The sequence below is a fragment of the Marmota flaviventris genome, chromosome 6 (genome assembly GCF_047511675.1).
Source record: "Marmota flaviventris isolate mMarFla1 chromosome 6, mMarFla1.hap1, whole genome shotgun sequence".
NCBI lineage: Eukaryota > Metazoa > Chordata > Mammalia > Rodentia > Sciuridae > Marmota > Marmota flaviventris.
Genome location: NC_092503.1, coordinates 12,285,797 through 12,301,371, shown reverse-complemented (window position 1 = coordinate 12,301,371; position 15,575 = coordinate 12,285,797). Strand labels below are relative to the sequence as shown.

At 37.3% G+C, this 15,575-nt stretch overlaps 1 protein-coding gene across 10 annotated transcripts in view; it reads right to left on the bottom strand.

The window, feature by feature from the left end:
- Positions 1 to 15,575, bottom strand: part of Ipcef1 (interaction protein for cytohesin exchange factors 1) — a 167,089-nt gene that overhangs the window by 114,577 nt on the left and 36,937 nt on the right. For 4 of the 10 annotated variants that reach the window (XM_027939466.2, XM_027939468.2, XM_027939465.2 and 1 more), the window contains exon 2: positions 13,528 to 13,621. The exons of 2 other annotated variants lie outside the window; for them this stretch is intronic. The gene's annotated coding sequence lies outside the window, so the exon portion shown is untranslated. Of the gene's footprint in view, positions 1 to 10,182; positions 10,295 to 13,444; positions 13,461 to 13,527; positions 13,622 to 15,575 lie in introns of those variants that run through there. 4 more of the 10 variants (XM_027939464.2, XM_071612891.1, XM_071612890.1 and 1 more) reach the window with 2 other exon arrangements.

The window sequence follows — 15,575 nt, the reverse complement described above, 5'->3', positions numbered from 1 at the left end:
CATTCATATGTCACTAGGCTTGCAGCTAGATTATGCTTTTTAGTGTTAATAAAAAAGCACAGATAACACTATATTACAAATTGTTTTATATTTTAATAACTATTTTTACACAGTTGATTTTCTTGTAATCATTTGTCTTTTGCTTTATGAATTGAAAAATACTATTTAGTTAGGGATCTAGAGATTTCCTCAAACTTCCAACAGCACCAAAGAAAATTCTGGCAAATATGATTTAGGTAGCATCTTTACAGAGAGCTTGCAAAGATCTTATTGAGATCTCTACTGGGCTTAGGAATGAGGGTTCCCCTTTCACAGAGAGTAGCAAGATCCCAAAATAAAAGGGAATGTCCAAGCTGTAGAGTCTTCTGGACCCTTTGACAATGAAATGTCAAAAGCAGCACATAGCGTGAAATTTTCACTTCCTAAGTTTGCATTTGCAACTTCTGAAAAGAGATTTGATAGCGTTGGGAAACTTTGGTCAACATTTCCATTACAGAGAGAGAAAAAAAACACACATTGACTGAACATTTTAAATGTCTATTATAAAGCAATAAATTTGGTTCCATCATTTTAAGTCTCTATTTTGCGAATTATCTAAGTCCCTTCCTTGAATTTTTTTTTCTCTTTTGTATGTCAGGCTTATTTTGCATTTTTATCAGACTTTCTGACACTTCTAACATAGCTGGAGTAGGGAAAAAATAAGGAAGTAAAACAAAAGCCTGTCAGCATGATTGCTTAACACACTGAAATAGTATTTTTAGTTACAGCTGTCTCCGTTAGGACCTGGGACAAGGTGTTCATGTGCTTATGTGGATGAGTTGGTGTGGGTAGTTGGAGACAAAATGTATATATGCTGAGACCACCCGGGAAGGCCATGGGCCAGGCCCACGTTCTCCAAGGTTAGCTGTTCTGAGGTCACGAGAGGAAGCAAGAACCAACTGAGAGGTTTTCTCCCCTTACCACCACCCCGCACTGCAGGAGAAGTGGGAGGGAGAGTGAGCACACTCATGGGGTAAACTCACAGACAGGATCTCAATCCTCACAGGCACCCTGCGTCCCCAAAGTCCCACCACTAGTAGGAAGCCTGGGTGATTCCTGAAATGAAGGCCTTTCTCGTCTTTCTTCTTCAGGCCAACAGGAGACTTTCATCCCTGGTCACCAACCCCGTTCCAGTGAAGGTGGTGATTGGACCTTAAGGTTCCTGGTTAAATAATAATGCACCAGAGTACAGGATATCCTCTAAATATGTACAGCATTTTGCATAACTAATGAGTTTTCCAGATGGCTGCCTTCCTATCACTGTAAGCGATGACAGGTTTCCATACTGGTTACTTCGGATAACTGAATATGTTATAAACGTGCTATAAACCTCCTATCTACTTGGAAAAGTAGCCTGAATTAGCTTAACTGTATATCAATGACTCTAGCTTAACAATAAAAACTCCACTTTCTCGCTTGGTGTGGTACAAGAGTGACCCCTAGGATCCCCCTTTGACCATATTCTAAGTTGATGGTGGAGATTTGGGGGTTGCTAAGCTACTTGTTCTATTTTTTTCTCTAATCCTTTCCTGTCAGACCTGACTTCTTACTGTTCTTAGCAATCCTAATGACAAGTTGATTTGTAAATCAGAAGAACATTCATAAATAGATTCTAAGTGAGGGCTCAAGAACATTTTGAGTGGAATAAGAAATGTGCTGTGTGCAATTTACTCTCTCCATTCTCAGAGCTGTGCCGAGTTCTGATTTTCTGCCCTATACAAGGTGTGTGCATTTGTTACATCAATAACTTCCCAATAAAGGAGACTCCATGACCCTGGGATTTCTGCAGAAATCACCCAGGGAGGCCTCCTTGTTCTCACATGTAGATACCAACACGAAGAAATGCCTATTCCAGATTCCAGCTTTTGAGTCAAAATTCCATTATTGAGTTGAAATCTCTCGAAGCCCATAACTGAAATGCTGTGGACTGTGACTCCACAACCACTAGATTCTGCCATCAGAAATCTCTGAGTCACACACTTGTTTTCACCATGGCAGAAAACCACATTTCCCCACTTCCTCTTCCACCTGAGCTTTATTTGTTTCATTTACTCGTAACCACACGATATGGTAGAGTGACCATCGACGCATATTGAAATCCTTCTCTGCCTTCAGCTAACTGAGGGACTTTGGGGAAACTCACATTCTCTCCATATCTCAGGTTTTTTCATCCAAATGTGAATATATGGGCCTGTGTGTTTGTAAGAATAATGTGACATAATCTCGTGAATTTACACAGTTGACATCAGGCACTTAGTAGATGCTTAATAATTATTTGTTTCCTATCACTTTCAATCTTTTTTCATTTTTCTGTTTATGATTCTGTCACACCCAAAAACGTAGATCATCTTCTATGTAAATAATGATCCCCTTTAGTGAGGCATGGTTGATCAGCCCACCAACTGCAGGAAATCTTCCTAAGTCCCCACCAGAATCTGAGCACAGCTATAGGACACACTTTTCATACTGCTTTTTGCTGCTGGGCATATGTGTTTGGCAGCCCTTAGGCCATAAATTTCTATTTTATTTTCTGCTAAGTCACTCCATTTTAAATGATATAATATTGGGGAAATGAAGGCAAGAATGGTTCACCTTCTTTTTCTTTCCTCACAATTGCTTTTTAAAATAACTAAAACCAAAAAAAAAAAAAAAAAAAAAAAAAAGCAGGAATCTCATAATGTTTTTAAAAGTACTACCCTACTCCAAAATGAGCTCCTAGAACACATGCCAATGAGCAGCTTCACTCCGTGGAACAAGGAGACAGTATTTGTGCCATTTTTTTTCAGGCTTTGTGCATGTTGAGAATCCTCCCTGAACTCCCATTCTAAATTTTATGTGTGATGCCATTTAAAACCCTTGTAAATTTAGAATGAATCAGGCACCTTTGCATCCCCAACATGTAGCCCCTGACCAAAGACATTAGCAAATAATTAAAATGAAAAATATTCAAATGTCCTGAATGAAATTTGCTTTCATGAAACTCATGATCTAGGACAGTTAATTATCTGGCTCAGAAGTCAGAGGTCATGAAAAGCAAGAGGCCAAAAATCATCCAATCCACAGACATATCCAATTCCATAATACAATCCATACCTATATCTCTGTTGACCTCCAGACAGCACTCTGACTCATAACATCTGTGTGGGAAATTTCCCAGGTACTTTTGGTTTTAGTTTGGGGGCCTTTTTCCCCCTGGAATTAGGGATTGAATCCAGGGGCATTTTACCTCTGAGCTACATTTTTATTTTTTATTTTGATATAGGATGTCGCTAAATTGCTGAAGCTAGCCTCAAATTTGTGATCCTCCTGCCTTGGCCTCCCAAGTCACCGGGATTGCATGCACTGTGCCCAGTTCCCTATCTTCAGTTTGGAAAAAGAAAGCCTCATCTGCATTTCTAGACCATATCAGTCTGAGTTTAAATCATGAGTAAACAAGTATTAAGGCTGGTGCCTCCCCACTCGTCCTCTACCTCATGCTACATGGTTAGGCATCTCTTACAGGAGAAAGGACCAACTGCAATTCTAGGCTACCTGGCTCCCTGACAAGCTGTATGCATTCTCTTGTCAGCTACTGCATCCACAAATCGGTGACTTTTCGAAGCATTGTTCCTGTACATTTCTCCATTTCCAAAAGCATCAATCAGCCCTCCCATCTTTATGCTTCTACCTGTATTTCTGCCTTAAGCTTTTTTTTATATTTATCCATTAACACATGTTTACTTTCCAGAACAATCTTTCACAAAAATGTGAAAGATGTCTCACTGGCTAAAAACATAAAATCTGCAGTAGTTCTGTGTCCCCACTGAACATTCTCAGGAAAATAGTCCATGAGGAGAAAATGGAAAACACACACACACACACACACACACACACACACACAATGAAACCAGCCAAGAGAGGAACTACACTAACTTAAAAGTTAATCATAATGTTTTGAACAGCCAACAATAAAAAATTTAAAAAAAAAAGAAAGAAAGAAAAAGAAAAATAAATAAAATATTTATTTTTAATATAAGCAGTATAAAGAGTAAAAGAGAATAAAATCATGGCATTTGCAGGTAAATGGATGGAGTTAGAGAAGATAATGCTAAGTGAAGTTAGCCCATCCCAAAAAAACAAATGCCAAATGTTTTCTTTGATATAAGGAGGCTGATTCATAGTGGGGTAGGGAGAGGGAGCATGGGAATAATAGATGAACTCTAGATAGGGGTGGGAGGAGAAGAGAGGGGGCATGGGGTTATCAATGATGGTGGAATGTGATGATCATTATTATACAAAGTATAGGTATGAAGACATGAATTGGTGTGAATATACTATGTATACAACCAGAGATATGAAAAATTGTGCTCTATATATGTAATAAGAATTGTAATACATTCTACTGTCATATATAAATTAAAAAATTCTCCATAATAAATAAATAAATAAATTTTAAAAAAAAAGTTAATCAAAGAAACTAAGTCAAGTTAAAAAACAAAAATAAACCAAAATCTCCAGTATTACAAATCATATCTCAATAATAACCCTGAATGTTAATAGCCTAAACTCATCAATCAAAAGACATAGACTGGAAGATTGGATTGTTTAAAAAGACCCAACAATATGCTGCCTTCAAGAGATTCACCTCATAGGCAAAGACACCCACAGACTGAGGGTGAAAGGTTGGGAAAAAGCACAACACTCACGTGGACTGTGGAAACAAACAGGGGTTTCTGTCTTCACATCAGATAAAGTGGACTTCAAGCCAAAATTAGTCAAAAGGAATAAAAAATGACATTTAATACTGCTTTTTGGAATCATATATCAACAAGACATAGCAATCATAAATATATATGCTTCATATGATGGAGAACCCACACACATCAAACAAACTCCTCTCAACTTCAACAATCAAATAAACCACGACACAGTAATACTAGATGACTTTAATATACCCCTCTCACCACTGGATAGAGCTTCCAAACAAAAACTAAACAAAAAAACTACAGGAAGTAAATAATACAATCAATAATTTATATTTAATGGACATATATAGAGTATTTTATCCATCAATGAGTGTATACACTTTCTTCTTAGCAGCACATGGATCCTTGTCTAAAATAGACCATTTATTATGCCACAAAACAAGTCTTAGCAAATAAAATAAAATAAAAATACTAGTGGGCATTCTATTAGATCATAAGGGAATGAAACAAGAAATCAATGATAAAATAAAAAATAGAAGCTACTCCAACATCTGGAGATTAAATAACATGCTATTGAATGACAAATGGATAGCAGAAGAAATCAAGGAGGAAATAAGAAAATACTTAGGAGTAAATGAAAACACCATTACAACCTATCAAAATCTCTGGGACACTATGAAGGCATTGCTAAGAGGAAAGTTCATTGAATTGAGCTCATTTATTAAAAGAACAAAAAGCCAACAAATAAATGACCTAACATTACATCTCAAAACCGTAGAAAAAGAGCAAACCAACACCAAAAGCAGAAGATAGGAAATAATTAAAATCAGAGCTGAAATCAATGAAATTTCAGACCAATATCCTTGATGAACATAGATCCAAAGAAACAATTCAAAAAAATTGACAAAATGCAAAATTTGTTCTTGAAAAATTAAATAAAATTGATAAACGTTTAGCTGCACTAACAAAGAGAGAAAATTCGAATTACTAAAATTCATGATGAAAAAGGAAATATCACTAGAGATACTCCTGAAATACAGAAGATAATTAGAAATGTTTTTACAAATTTATACTCAAATAAAATAGAAAATTTCAAAGACATCGACAAATTTCTAGAGACATATGATCTACCCAAACTGATTCAGAAAAACATACACAATTTAAACAGATCAACTTTAAGCAAGAAAACAGAAGATGCCATCAAAAGCCTACCAACCAAGAAAAGCACAGGACCAGATGGAATCTCGGCCAAGTTCTATAAGACGTTCTAAAAAGAATTAACACCAATACTCCTCAAAGTATTCCTCAAAGTATTCCTTCATCCTATGAAGCTAGTATCACTGTGATACCAAAACCAGACAAAGACACATCAAGGAAAGAAAACTTCAGACCAATATCCCTGATGAACATAGATGCAAAAATTCTCGATAAAATTCTGGCAAATCATATACAAAAACATATCAGGAAAATAGAGCACCACAATCAAGTGGGGTTCATCGGGATGCAAGTTTTATTCAACATCCAGAAATCAATTAACGTAATTCATCACATCAATAGACTTAAAGACAAGAATCATATGATTATCTCGATAGACGCAGAAAAAGCATTCAACAAACTACAGCAGCTCTTCATGTTCAAAACACTAGAAAAACTAGGAATAGTAGGAACATACTTCAACATTGCAAAAGCTATCTGTGCTAAACCCAAGGCCAACATCATTCTAAATGGAGAAAAATTGAAAGCATCCCCCCTAAAAACTGGAACAAGACAGGGATGCCCTCTTTCACCACTTCTATTCAACCTCGTCCTTGAAACTCCATTACAACCATCAAGAGGATCCAACCTCCCTGTCCACCCTCTGACCCCTGCTGCCCTCTAACTCTAGGAAGCTCCCTACATCAGTCCAACTCACACCCTCAGTACCTGTCTTTCCTCATTATTCACTAAAACTTATTCTCTGCCTTCTAACAAGAATCCACCTCTTCATCTTCTCATCCAAACTTATTTCCACTAATCTCCTAAAATTATAAGATTTTAGAGTCAAAAATCACCTGAGGTCGCAGTCCAGTAGGCAGCGCACGCCCCTCATTTCTGGACAGTCAAGAGGCTAGGGCCCAGAGATGGCTCCCGGCGCCTCTATCAGAAGCCTCTCAGGTCCACACAAGCGCTCCAAGGGCCCTCTGGAGGGCACGCCTGCAGCCAGGGAAGGAAGCCCAGGAGGGGACTACAGCGTCACCAGCACAGCCTGGGCCGAGGCCTGAACACGCACATATGACCACCTCCCAAACCAACCACACAGCTCAAGCGCCTCCTCTGCTCAAAGTCATGATCCAACCGGCACCAACCTCGCGTTGAGGCCTAGGCCCATTTAACTTTTCCCCTCTGTCCCCTGCTCCCCTCACCTGCAGACACCAATTGCAACTTGTATTCACGCCCACCTGGGTATGTTATTTCACATGGACGGTTGTTTTCATTTGCTGGGGCTACCACCAAAGACCACAGAATGGGTCGCCTTTAAAACAGAAATGCATTTTCCCACAAATCTGAAGACCAGTGTCCAACATCAAGGTGCTAGCAGGATTAAATGAGGATCCACAGTACCTCATTGATTTAAATTAATTACTTTTTTTTTTTTTAACTTCTGGGCAATTTTGGATTTTTTTTAAATTTTTATTATTGGTTGTTCAAAACATTACAAAGCTCTTGACATATCATATTTCATACATTTAATTCAAGTGGGTTATGAACTCCCATTTTTACCCCATATACAGATGGCAGAATCACATCAGTTACACATCCACTGTTTTACATATTGCCATACTAGTGTCTGATGTATTCTGTTGCCTTTCCTATCCTCTACTATCCCCCCTCCCCTCCCCTCCCATCCCATCTTCTCTCTCTACCCCATCTACTATAATTCATTTCTCCCCCTTGTTTTTTTTTCCCTTTCCCCTCACTTCCTCTTATATGTAATTTTGTATAACAATGAGGGTCTCCTTCCATTTCCATGCAATTTCCCTTCTCTCTCCCTTTCCCTCCCACCTCTCGTCCCTGTTTAATGTTAATCTTCTTCTCATGCTCTTCCTCCCTGCTCTGTTTCTTGGGTACTGGGGGTTAGGACTTCAACATATGAATTTTAGAAGGATATAATTTGACCCATAACAAGGTTCTAGAACTCTACCTTCCACTTCTGTTATCCTTAACTCTCCACCCCCACCCAAGCAGAGCAATCTTTCACCAAATTATAATTAAAATCACAGATACTAGACTATAAGGTGCAAGCTCTTTTTGCAGAACTACATTGAACATGAGAAGAATCTAGTTTTGCATTCCCTGTCTTCTTGGTAAGCTACACCCTGCTCTTTGCTTCAAACATTCATCAGAAACAACGTGAGTGAAAGGTGATATCTGACTGCATTAGTCTCTTTCCCTGTGCTAAGGATCCCTCTTCAAGACCACCACATTCCCAAGTCAGCATCCTCACACCCCTCACTGATAAATGGCAACAAACACACAAACCAAACAGTCCCCACAGGATCTCACCATTGCAAGGAAGAAAGCACAGGGCTACTCAAGAGTTGTCACTTCATAAATAGAAATAGTTCTCCAGCAGCCTCCGCAACTTTCAGGAGAGAAGGCTGTAAAGAAAGCGTAGTGTATTGTGGAAAGAAACCAGAACAGGGCAAGAAGAGCCAACAGTACAGTTTGCTCAGATCCTTTCTGAAATACTTCAAGGAAGGTTCCAAATTTAAATTTCTACCATTTAATTCAACTTACAAATCTGATCCAGAAGTCGTCAGCCTTCTTCTGAAAAGCCATAGGGATTTCATAGCAAACAAAAAATGCGGCATATTTCATGCTTACTTCAGAAATCCTAAGAAAAGATAATATTCCTTCTTGCAATGTCTATCTTTGCTGTTTAATAGGAAAAAAGTTATATTAACTAATAAAACTAGCTGTTACTTTGTGTGGCTTTGAGGTGAGTTTTACCTGAAAGTAGGGATATAACTAATCAATAATGCATGTTGAAGGATTGTAAAAGAATCATAAAAACACCAGCCCCTGAGATAACACAATGGGGTGGTAACACACATTTGCAACTTCTAGATTATTCATAAGGCATCAATATCTGCATATGTCTTGATTTGTTGTCAGTTTTACAGTATGAGTTTGTTTGTTTGTTTGTTTTGTTTTAATTTAAAATAGTCATGAGTGGGTGTGATGTCTGCAACTCCAGAGCAGGTAGGCATTAAAAAATGGACCACAGAGTCTCCTGTGGCTCTCATTTTACAAGTATACATATGCACGTGATTTAAAAAAAAAAAAAAAAAAAAAAAAAAGGAACTCCCCTACAAACACGCCCAGTCATCTTACATGAAGAAACTTTTGTAAAGGCAGATATGAGGAAGAGGTCAATGTTTGCCACAATAAGTTGTCTCTGTTAAACAACATGATTTCTAAAAAAGAAGAAAACTAACACCAAACTATTTTGTATTTAGTAGCACCTCTCTGTCTTTCTGGGGAACTCTCCCTGAACTCTCTTACTGCCTTGAACTACCCATTACGTGGCCTCAGAAATCCCAAAACTTCTCATTATAGCCTTGCTACTGTCACAAATTTGGATATGTTTGCATAAGTAGAATCAATGTCTTTCCCCCATTCAATAGTAGCTGAGTCCACCATTTAATCCTTAGCACGGTACCTGAGATGTAAAAGGAGCTCACTAACAGATGTATAATGACACCTAGCTAACAAAACAAACCAACAATTCTTTCTGCTTTCACATACAATTCTGCTTTCACCCATCTTTCATTCAACCACCTACCTTCCTGCACAGAGAAGTTAGAGATTTTCATTATGTACGTTGTGGTTTGAATCTGGAATGCCCCACAAAAGCTCACATGTTGAAAGCATGGTTTCCCAGTGCACCAAGGTTCACAGGTGAGGTTTTTTAGGCAATAATTAGATCATGAGGGCTCAACCACATCAGTGGATTAATCCATTAAATGGATTAATATGGTGATAGCTGAAAGAACTACTGAAAGGCGAAACCTATTTGGAGGAAGTAGGTCACAGGGGGCATGCCCCAGCCCCTTCACCTCTTTCTCTCTACTTTCTGGTTATTATGAACTGAGTGGCTTTCCTCCACCACACCCTTCTGCCATGAGGTTTCCTTGGAGCCTCTGGCTATGAGCTGAATCCCCTGAAAGTGTGAGTCAAAATAAGCTTTCCCTCCTTTAACTAGTTCTTGTCAGGTATTTTGATCACAGCAACACAAAGTCAACTCACAAATATACCTGCCACTCTTTCTTTTGAAACCCAGGCCCTCCACCATGTTTGGGAGCTACCCTCCTCTCAGTTCTTCAGAGAAGGCATGCTTATTGTTCTTCTCTGTCCCTTATGTAATCCCTCTCTGCTCTTCCCCTTCAACCCATAATCATTCTTAAGTTCCACCCACCTTTTTAAAAAGTCCTTAGATCTCCTTTATTCATTGCTCATTTTTTAACTTTTCCAATCAAGCTCCGTGAAAGAAGTCTCCAGTTCTCACCATGTACACAGTTCTTCATGACCTGCAAGTGGACATGAGCTCAGCTGAACTGAGATATTCATATCAAAACTGCCAGGCATTGTCTTCTCCATTCATCCTCCTAACCTCGAGGATCCCATCTTAATATTCCCTTAATATTCGGGATCCAACTTTCTCTCAAACATTCTTCCGTCTCAGACTCCTTGCTCCCTCATCTCTTTTAATCCTTTTAATACTGGTGTTCCCTGGTCTCCTACTCATGTTTTTACCTTCTCATACGACATTTTATTTAACTATCACTAATACCTATATCTCTAAATCTACATTTGAATCACAATCACAAAACAAGCTCCAGAGCAAATTGCCCACTGACCATCCTTCAACACCATGTAGCATAGTTTCCTAAACAAATAAAAAGAAGGCGAAAAAAGTGCTCATCATCTTTCCTCACAAACTTGTTCTGAAAATGAATAACCCAATTTTAAAATGAGCAAAGGATCTGAAGACATTTCTCAAAAGTTTAGACATACAAATAGCCAACAGGTATATGAAAAAGTGATCAACATCACCAATCATCAGGGAAAGCAAATTAAAACTACAGTGAGATATCACTTCTCACCTGTTAGAATGGCTTATCCAAAAACAAAAAAAAAAAAATTTTTTTCAAGTGTGGAGGAAGGTGTAGGGAAAAAAAGGAACACTTGTCTACTGTTGGTGGGAATGTAAATTAGTACATCTTTTTTTTTTTTTTTTTGGTGAACCTCTATATAGAACTGGAATACTACATATGACCTGCTGTAGAACTGCCATATGACCCAGCAATACCATACAGAGCATACAGCCAACGGATGGGAACACGGTATGTCAAAGAGATATCTGCCCTCCCAAGTCTGCAGCATTGTTCACAATACCCAAGTAGTGGAATCAAACTGAGTGTCCTCCAATGAATGGATAGATAAAGAAAATGTGATGTATATACACAATGAAATACTGTCTAGCCTTTAAAGGGGAGATTCTGTCATCTGCAACAACATGGACGAAGCTGAAGGATATTATGTCAAGTGAAATAAGCCAGGTTATTTTCACAGAAAAGCAAACACTGCGTGATGTCACTAATCTGTGGAATCAAATAAAGTCGAACTCAGAGAAGCAGAGAGTAAACCAGTGGTCACCAGAGGCTGGGAACAAGGGGAGGGAGGATTGTGGAGATGGTGGCAATGGATAGAAAATTTCTATTAAGCAAGAAGAATCAACTGGATGAGCTCAAGAGACCCACTTACACCATGTTGGCCATAGTTAGTGACAATGACTTGCATACTTGAAAATTGCTAGGAGAGTAGATTTTAAGTGTTCTCATTACAAATAAATGGCATGTGAAGTAATACATATTTTAATTAACTTCAATTAGCTATTCCATATGTAAACAGATTTAAAAGCATCATGTTGTACACCATAAATATACACAATTTTATCTGGGAATTAAAAATAAAGAAAGAATAATTTTTAAGAACTTGTTCTCAGACCTCACGTTGACAACTGATACCACTGATCTACCCTGTCACCTAATCTGACATTTCCTTAATTTCTCCATTTTCCACATTATCACTAATTTGTATATTCCTTTCTAAATATTAAAAAAATGTACAATTAAGTAGGAAAAGTTTTCTTTCTTTCTGTTTTTTTTCCCATGGTGTTGGCACTGAACCCAAGGCATTGCACACTTAGGCAATCACGCTACCACTGATCCACAGCCCCAGCCCAATATGTCTTCTTTAAACTACTTTAAGTGTATATTTTTATTTACCTTGTATCAACAAATAGATAACATGCAAACCCCTTAGAGAATCTAAGGAAGAGTTAGATAGTATTTAAATTTAGATGTGTGTAAATTTTGCCTCTAGAATGTGTTAAAAAGCTAGAAAGGTCTATTCTATTGAATATCTGAAACATTTTCCTTCTCTATTTGCCTATATTACAGTATCTATTGAAGAAAGATGGTTTAGATTAATCCCAATTTGTTTTCAACCCAATCCCCATTCTAGGAAATGAGAAGATATAACTAAGATAGAGAGATAGAGATAGGGATAGAGATGGAGATGGAGATAGAGATAGAGATAGATAGATAGATAGATAGATAGATAGATAGATAGATAGATAGATAGATAGATCATATATATATATATATATATATCAAGAAACACTATGGAGTAAAACTTTATTTCCTGATTCTCTTTCTGCATCTGCACCCCAGGTCCTTTGCCACTTCACCTGATGCTTCCTTTGGCATTGAAAAAGGAGTTGACACTGCTTCTTGACTCATAATCACAGTATCATGTTCACTTGGACACTTTTTTACAAAGGATTTGATCTGATTTCATTTTCATCATAAAAAAACAAGTCCTTAGACTATTATTGGCTCCTCTTAGAGTTAAGAAACTAAGAATAGAGTTAGGGAGAAATGCTCAAAGTAAATGGCTAGGGAAAAATCAAACTCCATACTGTGTCTCTGTGCCCAGCAATTCTTCCGCATGTTGGAAAGATTAAAGAGATGGTCATAGGTCTACGAGTTTGAGCCAATCAATAGAACTACAAGGAATCTGCAAACTTATGTGTGCGCGCGCATGCACGTGCATTCCCAGCAAAGACGCTAGGGACAAATGAATCAAAGAAAAGGCCTATCTACCTGGAAAACCTTTTTCTGTTTTCTTATAATTTCTTTAAACCTCTCCTTCCTCTTGTGTTTCTTTCTCTAATCTTAGTACCCTAAGATTTCCTTGCCTCTTCTAACATTAAAGGAAAGCTCAGAAATGTGCTGATTACTGCTTCTCTTTGAATTTTCCCTATCTCTTGATCATCTCACCAGTGGATCTCAAGTCTTTACTCGAAAATTGCAACATTCTAAACAGCATTCATTTTTGTAAAAAGCAAAATGAGATAAGATCAAAGCCATGTAAAAACAAATTCTTGAGAGTGTTTTTTAATCCCTAAAGGTCTCAGGAATAAGCTTTCATAGAAATGTATGAAGACATGAATTGACAAGAACATACTTTATATACAGAGATAAGAAAAATTGTGCTCCATATGTGTAATAAGAATTGTAATGTATTCCACTGTCATGTATTTTAAAAATAAAATCAATTGAAAATTTTTTTAAAAAAGAAATGGGTTCCTTTCCCTTCAGATCCCCATCTACCTTGAAATTGCGCCTTCAACAACTGTCTGTCTCCCTAAGGGACTGACACATGGAGAACGTGGGCAGTGAATGTTGTGGCTCACCCTTGCACCCTGAGCACTCAGTCGCCGTGATGCTCAGCCAATACTTCAGGACTGTTCTACGAGGCTGGAACAAATCACTTCCAAATACGACATCCTACAGGGAAAGACGAAACACAGAAGCAATGTGGTAGAAATCAGATGATCTTCCAATTATGAAGCCAACAGTTTTCTCCAATAACTTGTTAATGTAAATAAACTGATCCCCAGCATGGAATTGGGTGAAAGGATTTTATTTTTAATATAGTTATAAAGCATAAGATAAGATGAAGAACGAGGACAAACAACTCCAAGTCTATATCTTCTGTGGCAAGGATCACAGATGGGAGTGGATCATATCCCCCATTGATGAAAATAGCATCCCAAGTCCCTTTTTTATCTATCTCAAACCCCATTTGAGCTCTGGCAGATTCCTTCCTCCTCCTTCTGGTGCCCTTAGTGGAGTGAGAAAGATTGCTAATTGACTCAAAGGTGAATTAAGTGAAGAAATAACTTCAGACCAGTAAACATATATTTTCATTTCAGATGCTTAGGCATAAACACAATCCATTTCCCCACCCACTTTCTCATCGTGTGTGAAAACTGCTCTACAATCTCTGATAAAAGAGTGTATTTTGTTGAAACAAGAGAGGGTTGTATACCCAAATGGATATGTATATTGGTCTTCAAATAAAGCCATCTTTTAAGCATCATGTTTTTGAAAGAATATGTATGATCCCAGGATATTTTCATAAGATGTGTCTATACTCAACCATATGGATGTTATCTACAAAATTAGGATGAAGTCTATGTTCCAAGATGAAAAAGGGTAAAAAGATAAGGGAGCTGGATGTGTTAATGGATAATTGTCACAAATTTCCACACACAGATGACCAGTTTCAAGAATTAGAATATATTTAGATATTAATAAAAATCCATATTGGAGATATATTTGCTATTTCAGAATGAATTTTGAATTTCACAATGTGTCTTTTCATAATTATAAATTTCTATTAAGAGTAGACCATATCAGATTTATTTTTGTATTACCATGGAGCCAAATATACTGTCTTTTGATTAAGTATGTCAATTAAATGAAAGAATATTGCTGCCAGTTTGGAAATGTCAGAATATAGAATTTCATTTAATGGAATACTTCTGTGTATTAGTAATATTATACTAATATATTAGTAATGTTATGCTAGTATAACATTAACAAAATGAGTTAATAGTAACATTTGTGTGTATAGCACATAGCATATATTTTATAGAATTTTCATATATATTCATTCAATTAATTCCCAAAATAACCCTGTGAGGTAGACAGGGTTATAACTATATACCAGGAAAGGGTGGAGGAAACACTTCCAAACTATTTTTCCAAAACCAGAGAAGAAAATTATAAGAAAACAACATTATATGTAAATACTCCTCATACATACTAACAAAAAGTCTTAAAATATTAACAAGTAAAATCCAGTATCATATTAAAAGGCAACATATTCCAAAACACAATTTTATTTTAACTTTGAAAACTAATGATATAATTCTGCACACTGACAAAATAAAAGAGAATATGGCATGGGATCACCTTAGTAGATTCAGAAAAAAATAAATCTCAATGTTCATTCAAGATAAAATTGAAAAAAAAAATCAAAGCAAATTGTGAACAAGAGACTATCTTCAATTTGGAAAGTGTCGTCAGTTAGAGGCAACACCATGCTGAATGGTCAAAGACTGACCACTCATGTACCAGGTCAGCAACACCACAGGAAACTCACCCTTTCCATTGCTATTCACCACTGTTCTGATAGGCTGAGCTGGAGCAATAAAGCAAAATGAGTAAATAAAACATAAACATTATGGAGGAAGAAACCAGGGCTGGGTGTGCATCCCAGAGGTAGAATTCATGCCTAACATGCATGAGGTCCTGGGTTCAATCCTCAGAAGGTAGGTAGGATACCAAAACAAGTCTTCTAGACAGATTATGGACACAGAAAAATCCAAAGACACTTACAATCTACTTAACTAATAACTGAGAACCATATGGATCTCTATCTACAAAATTAGGA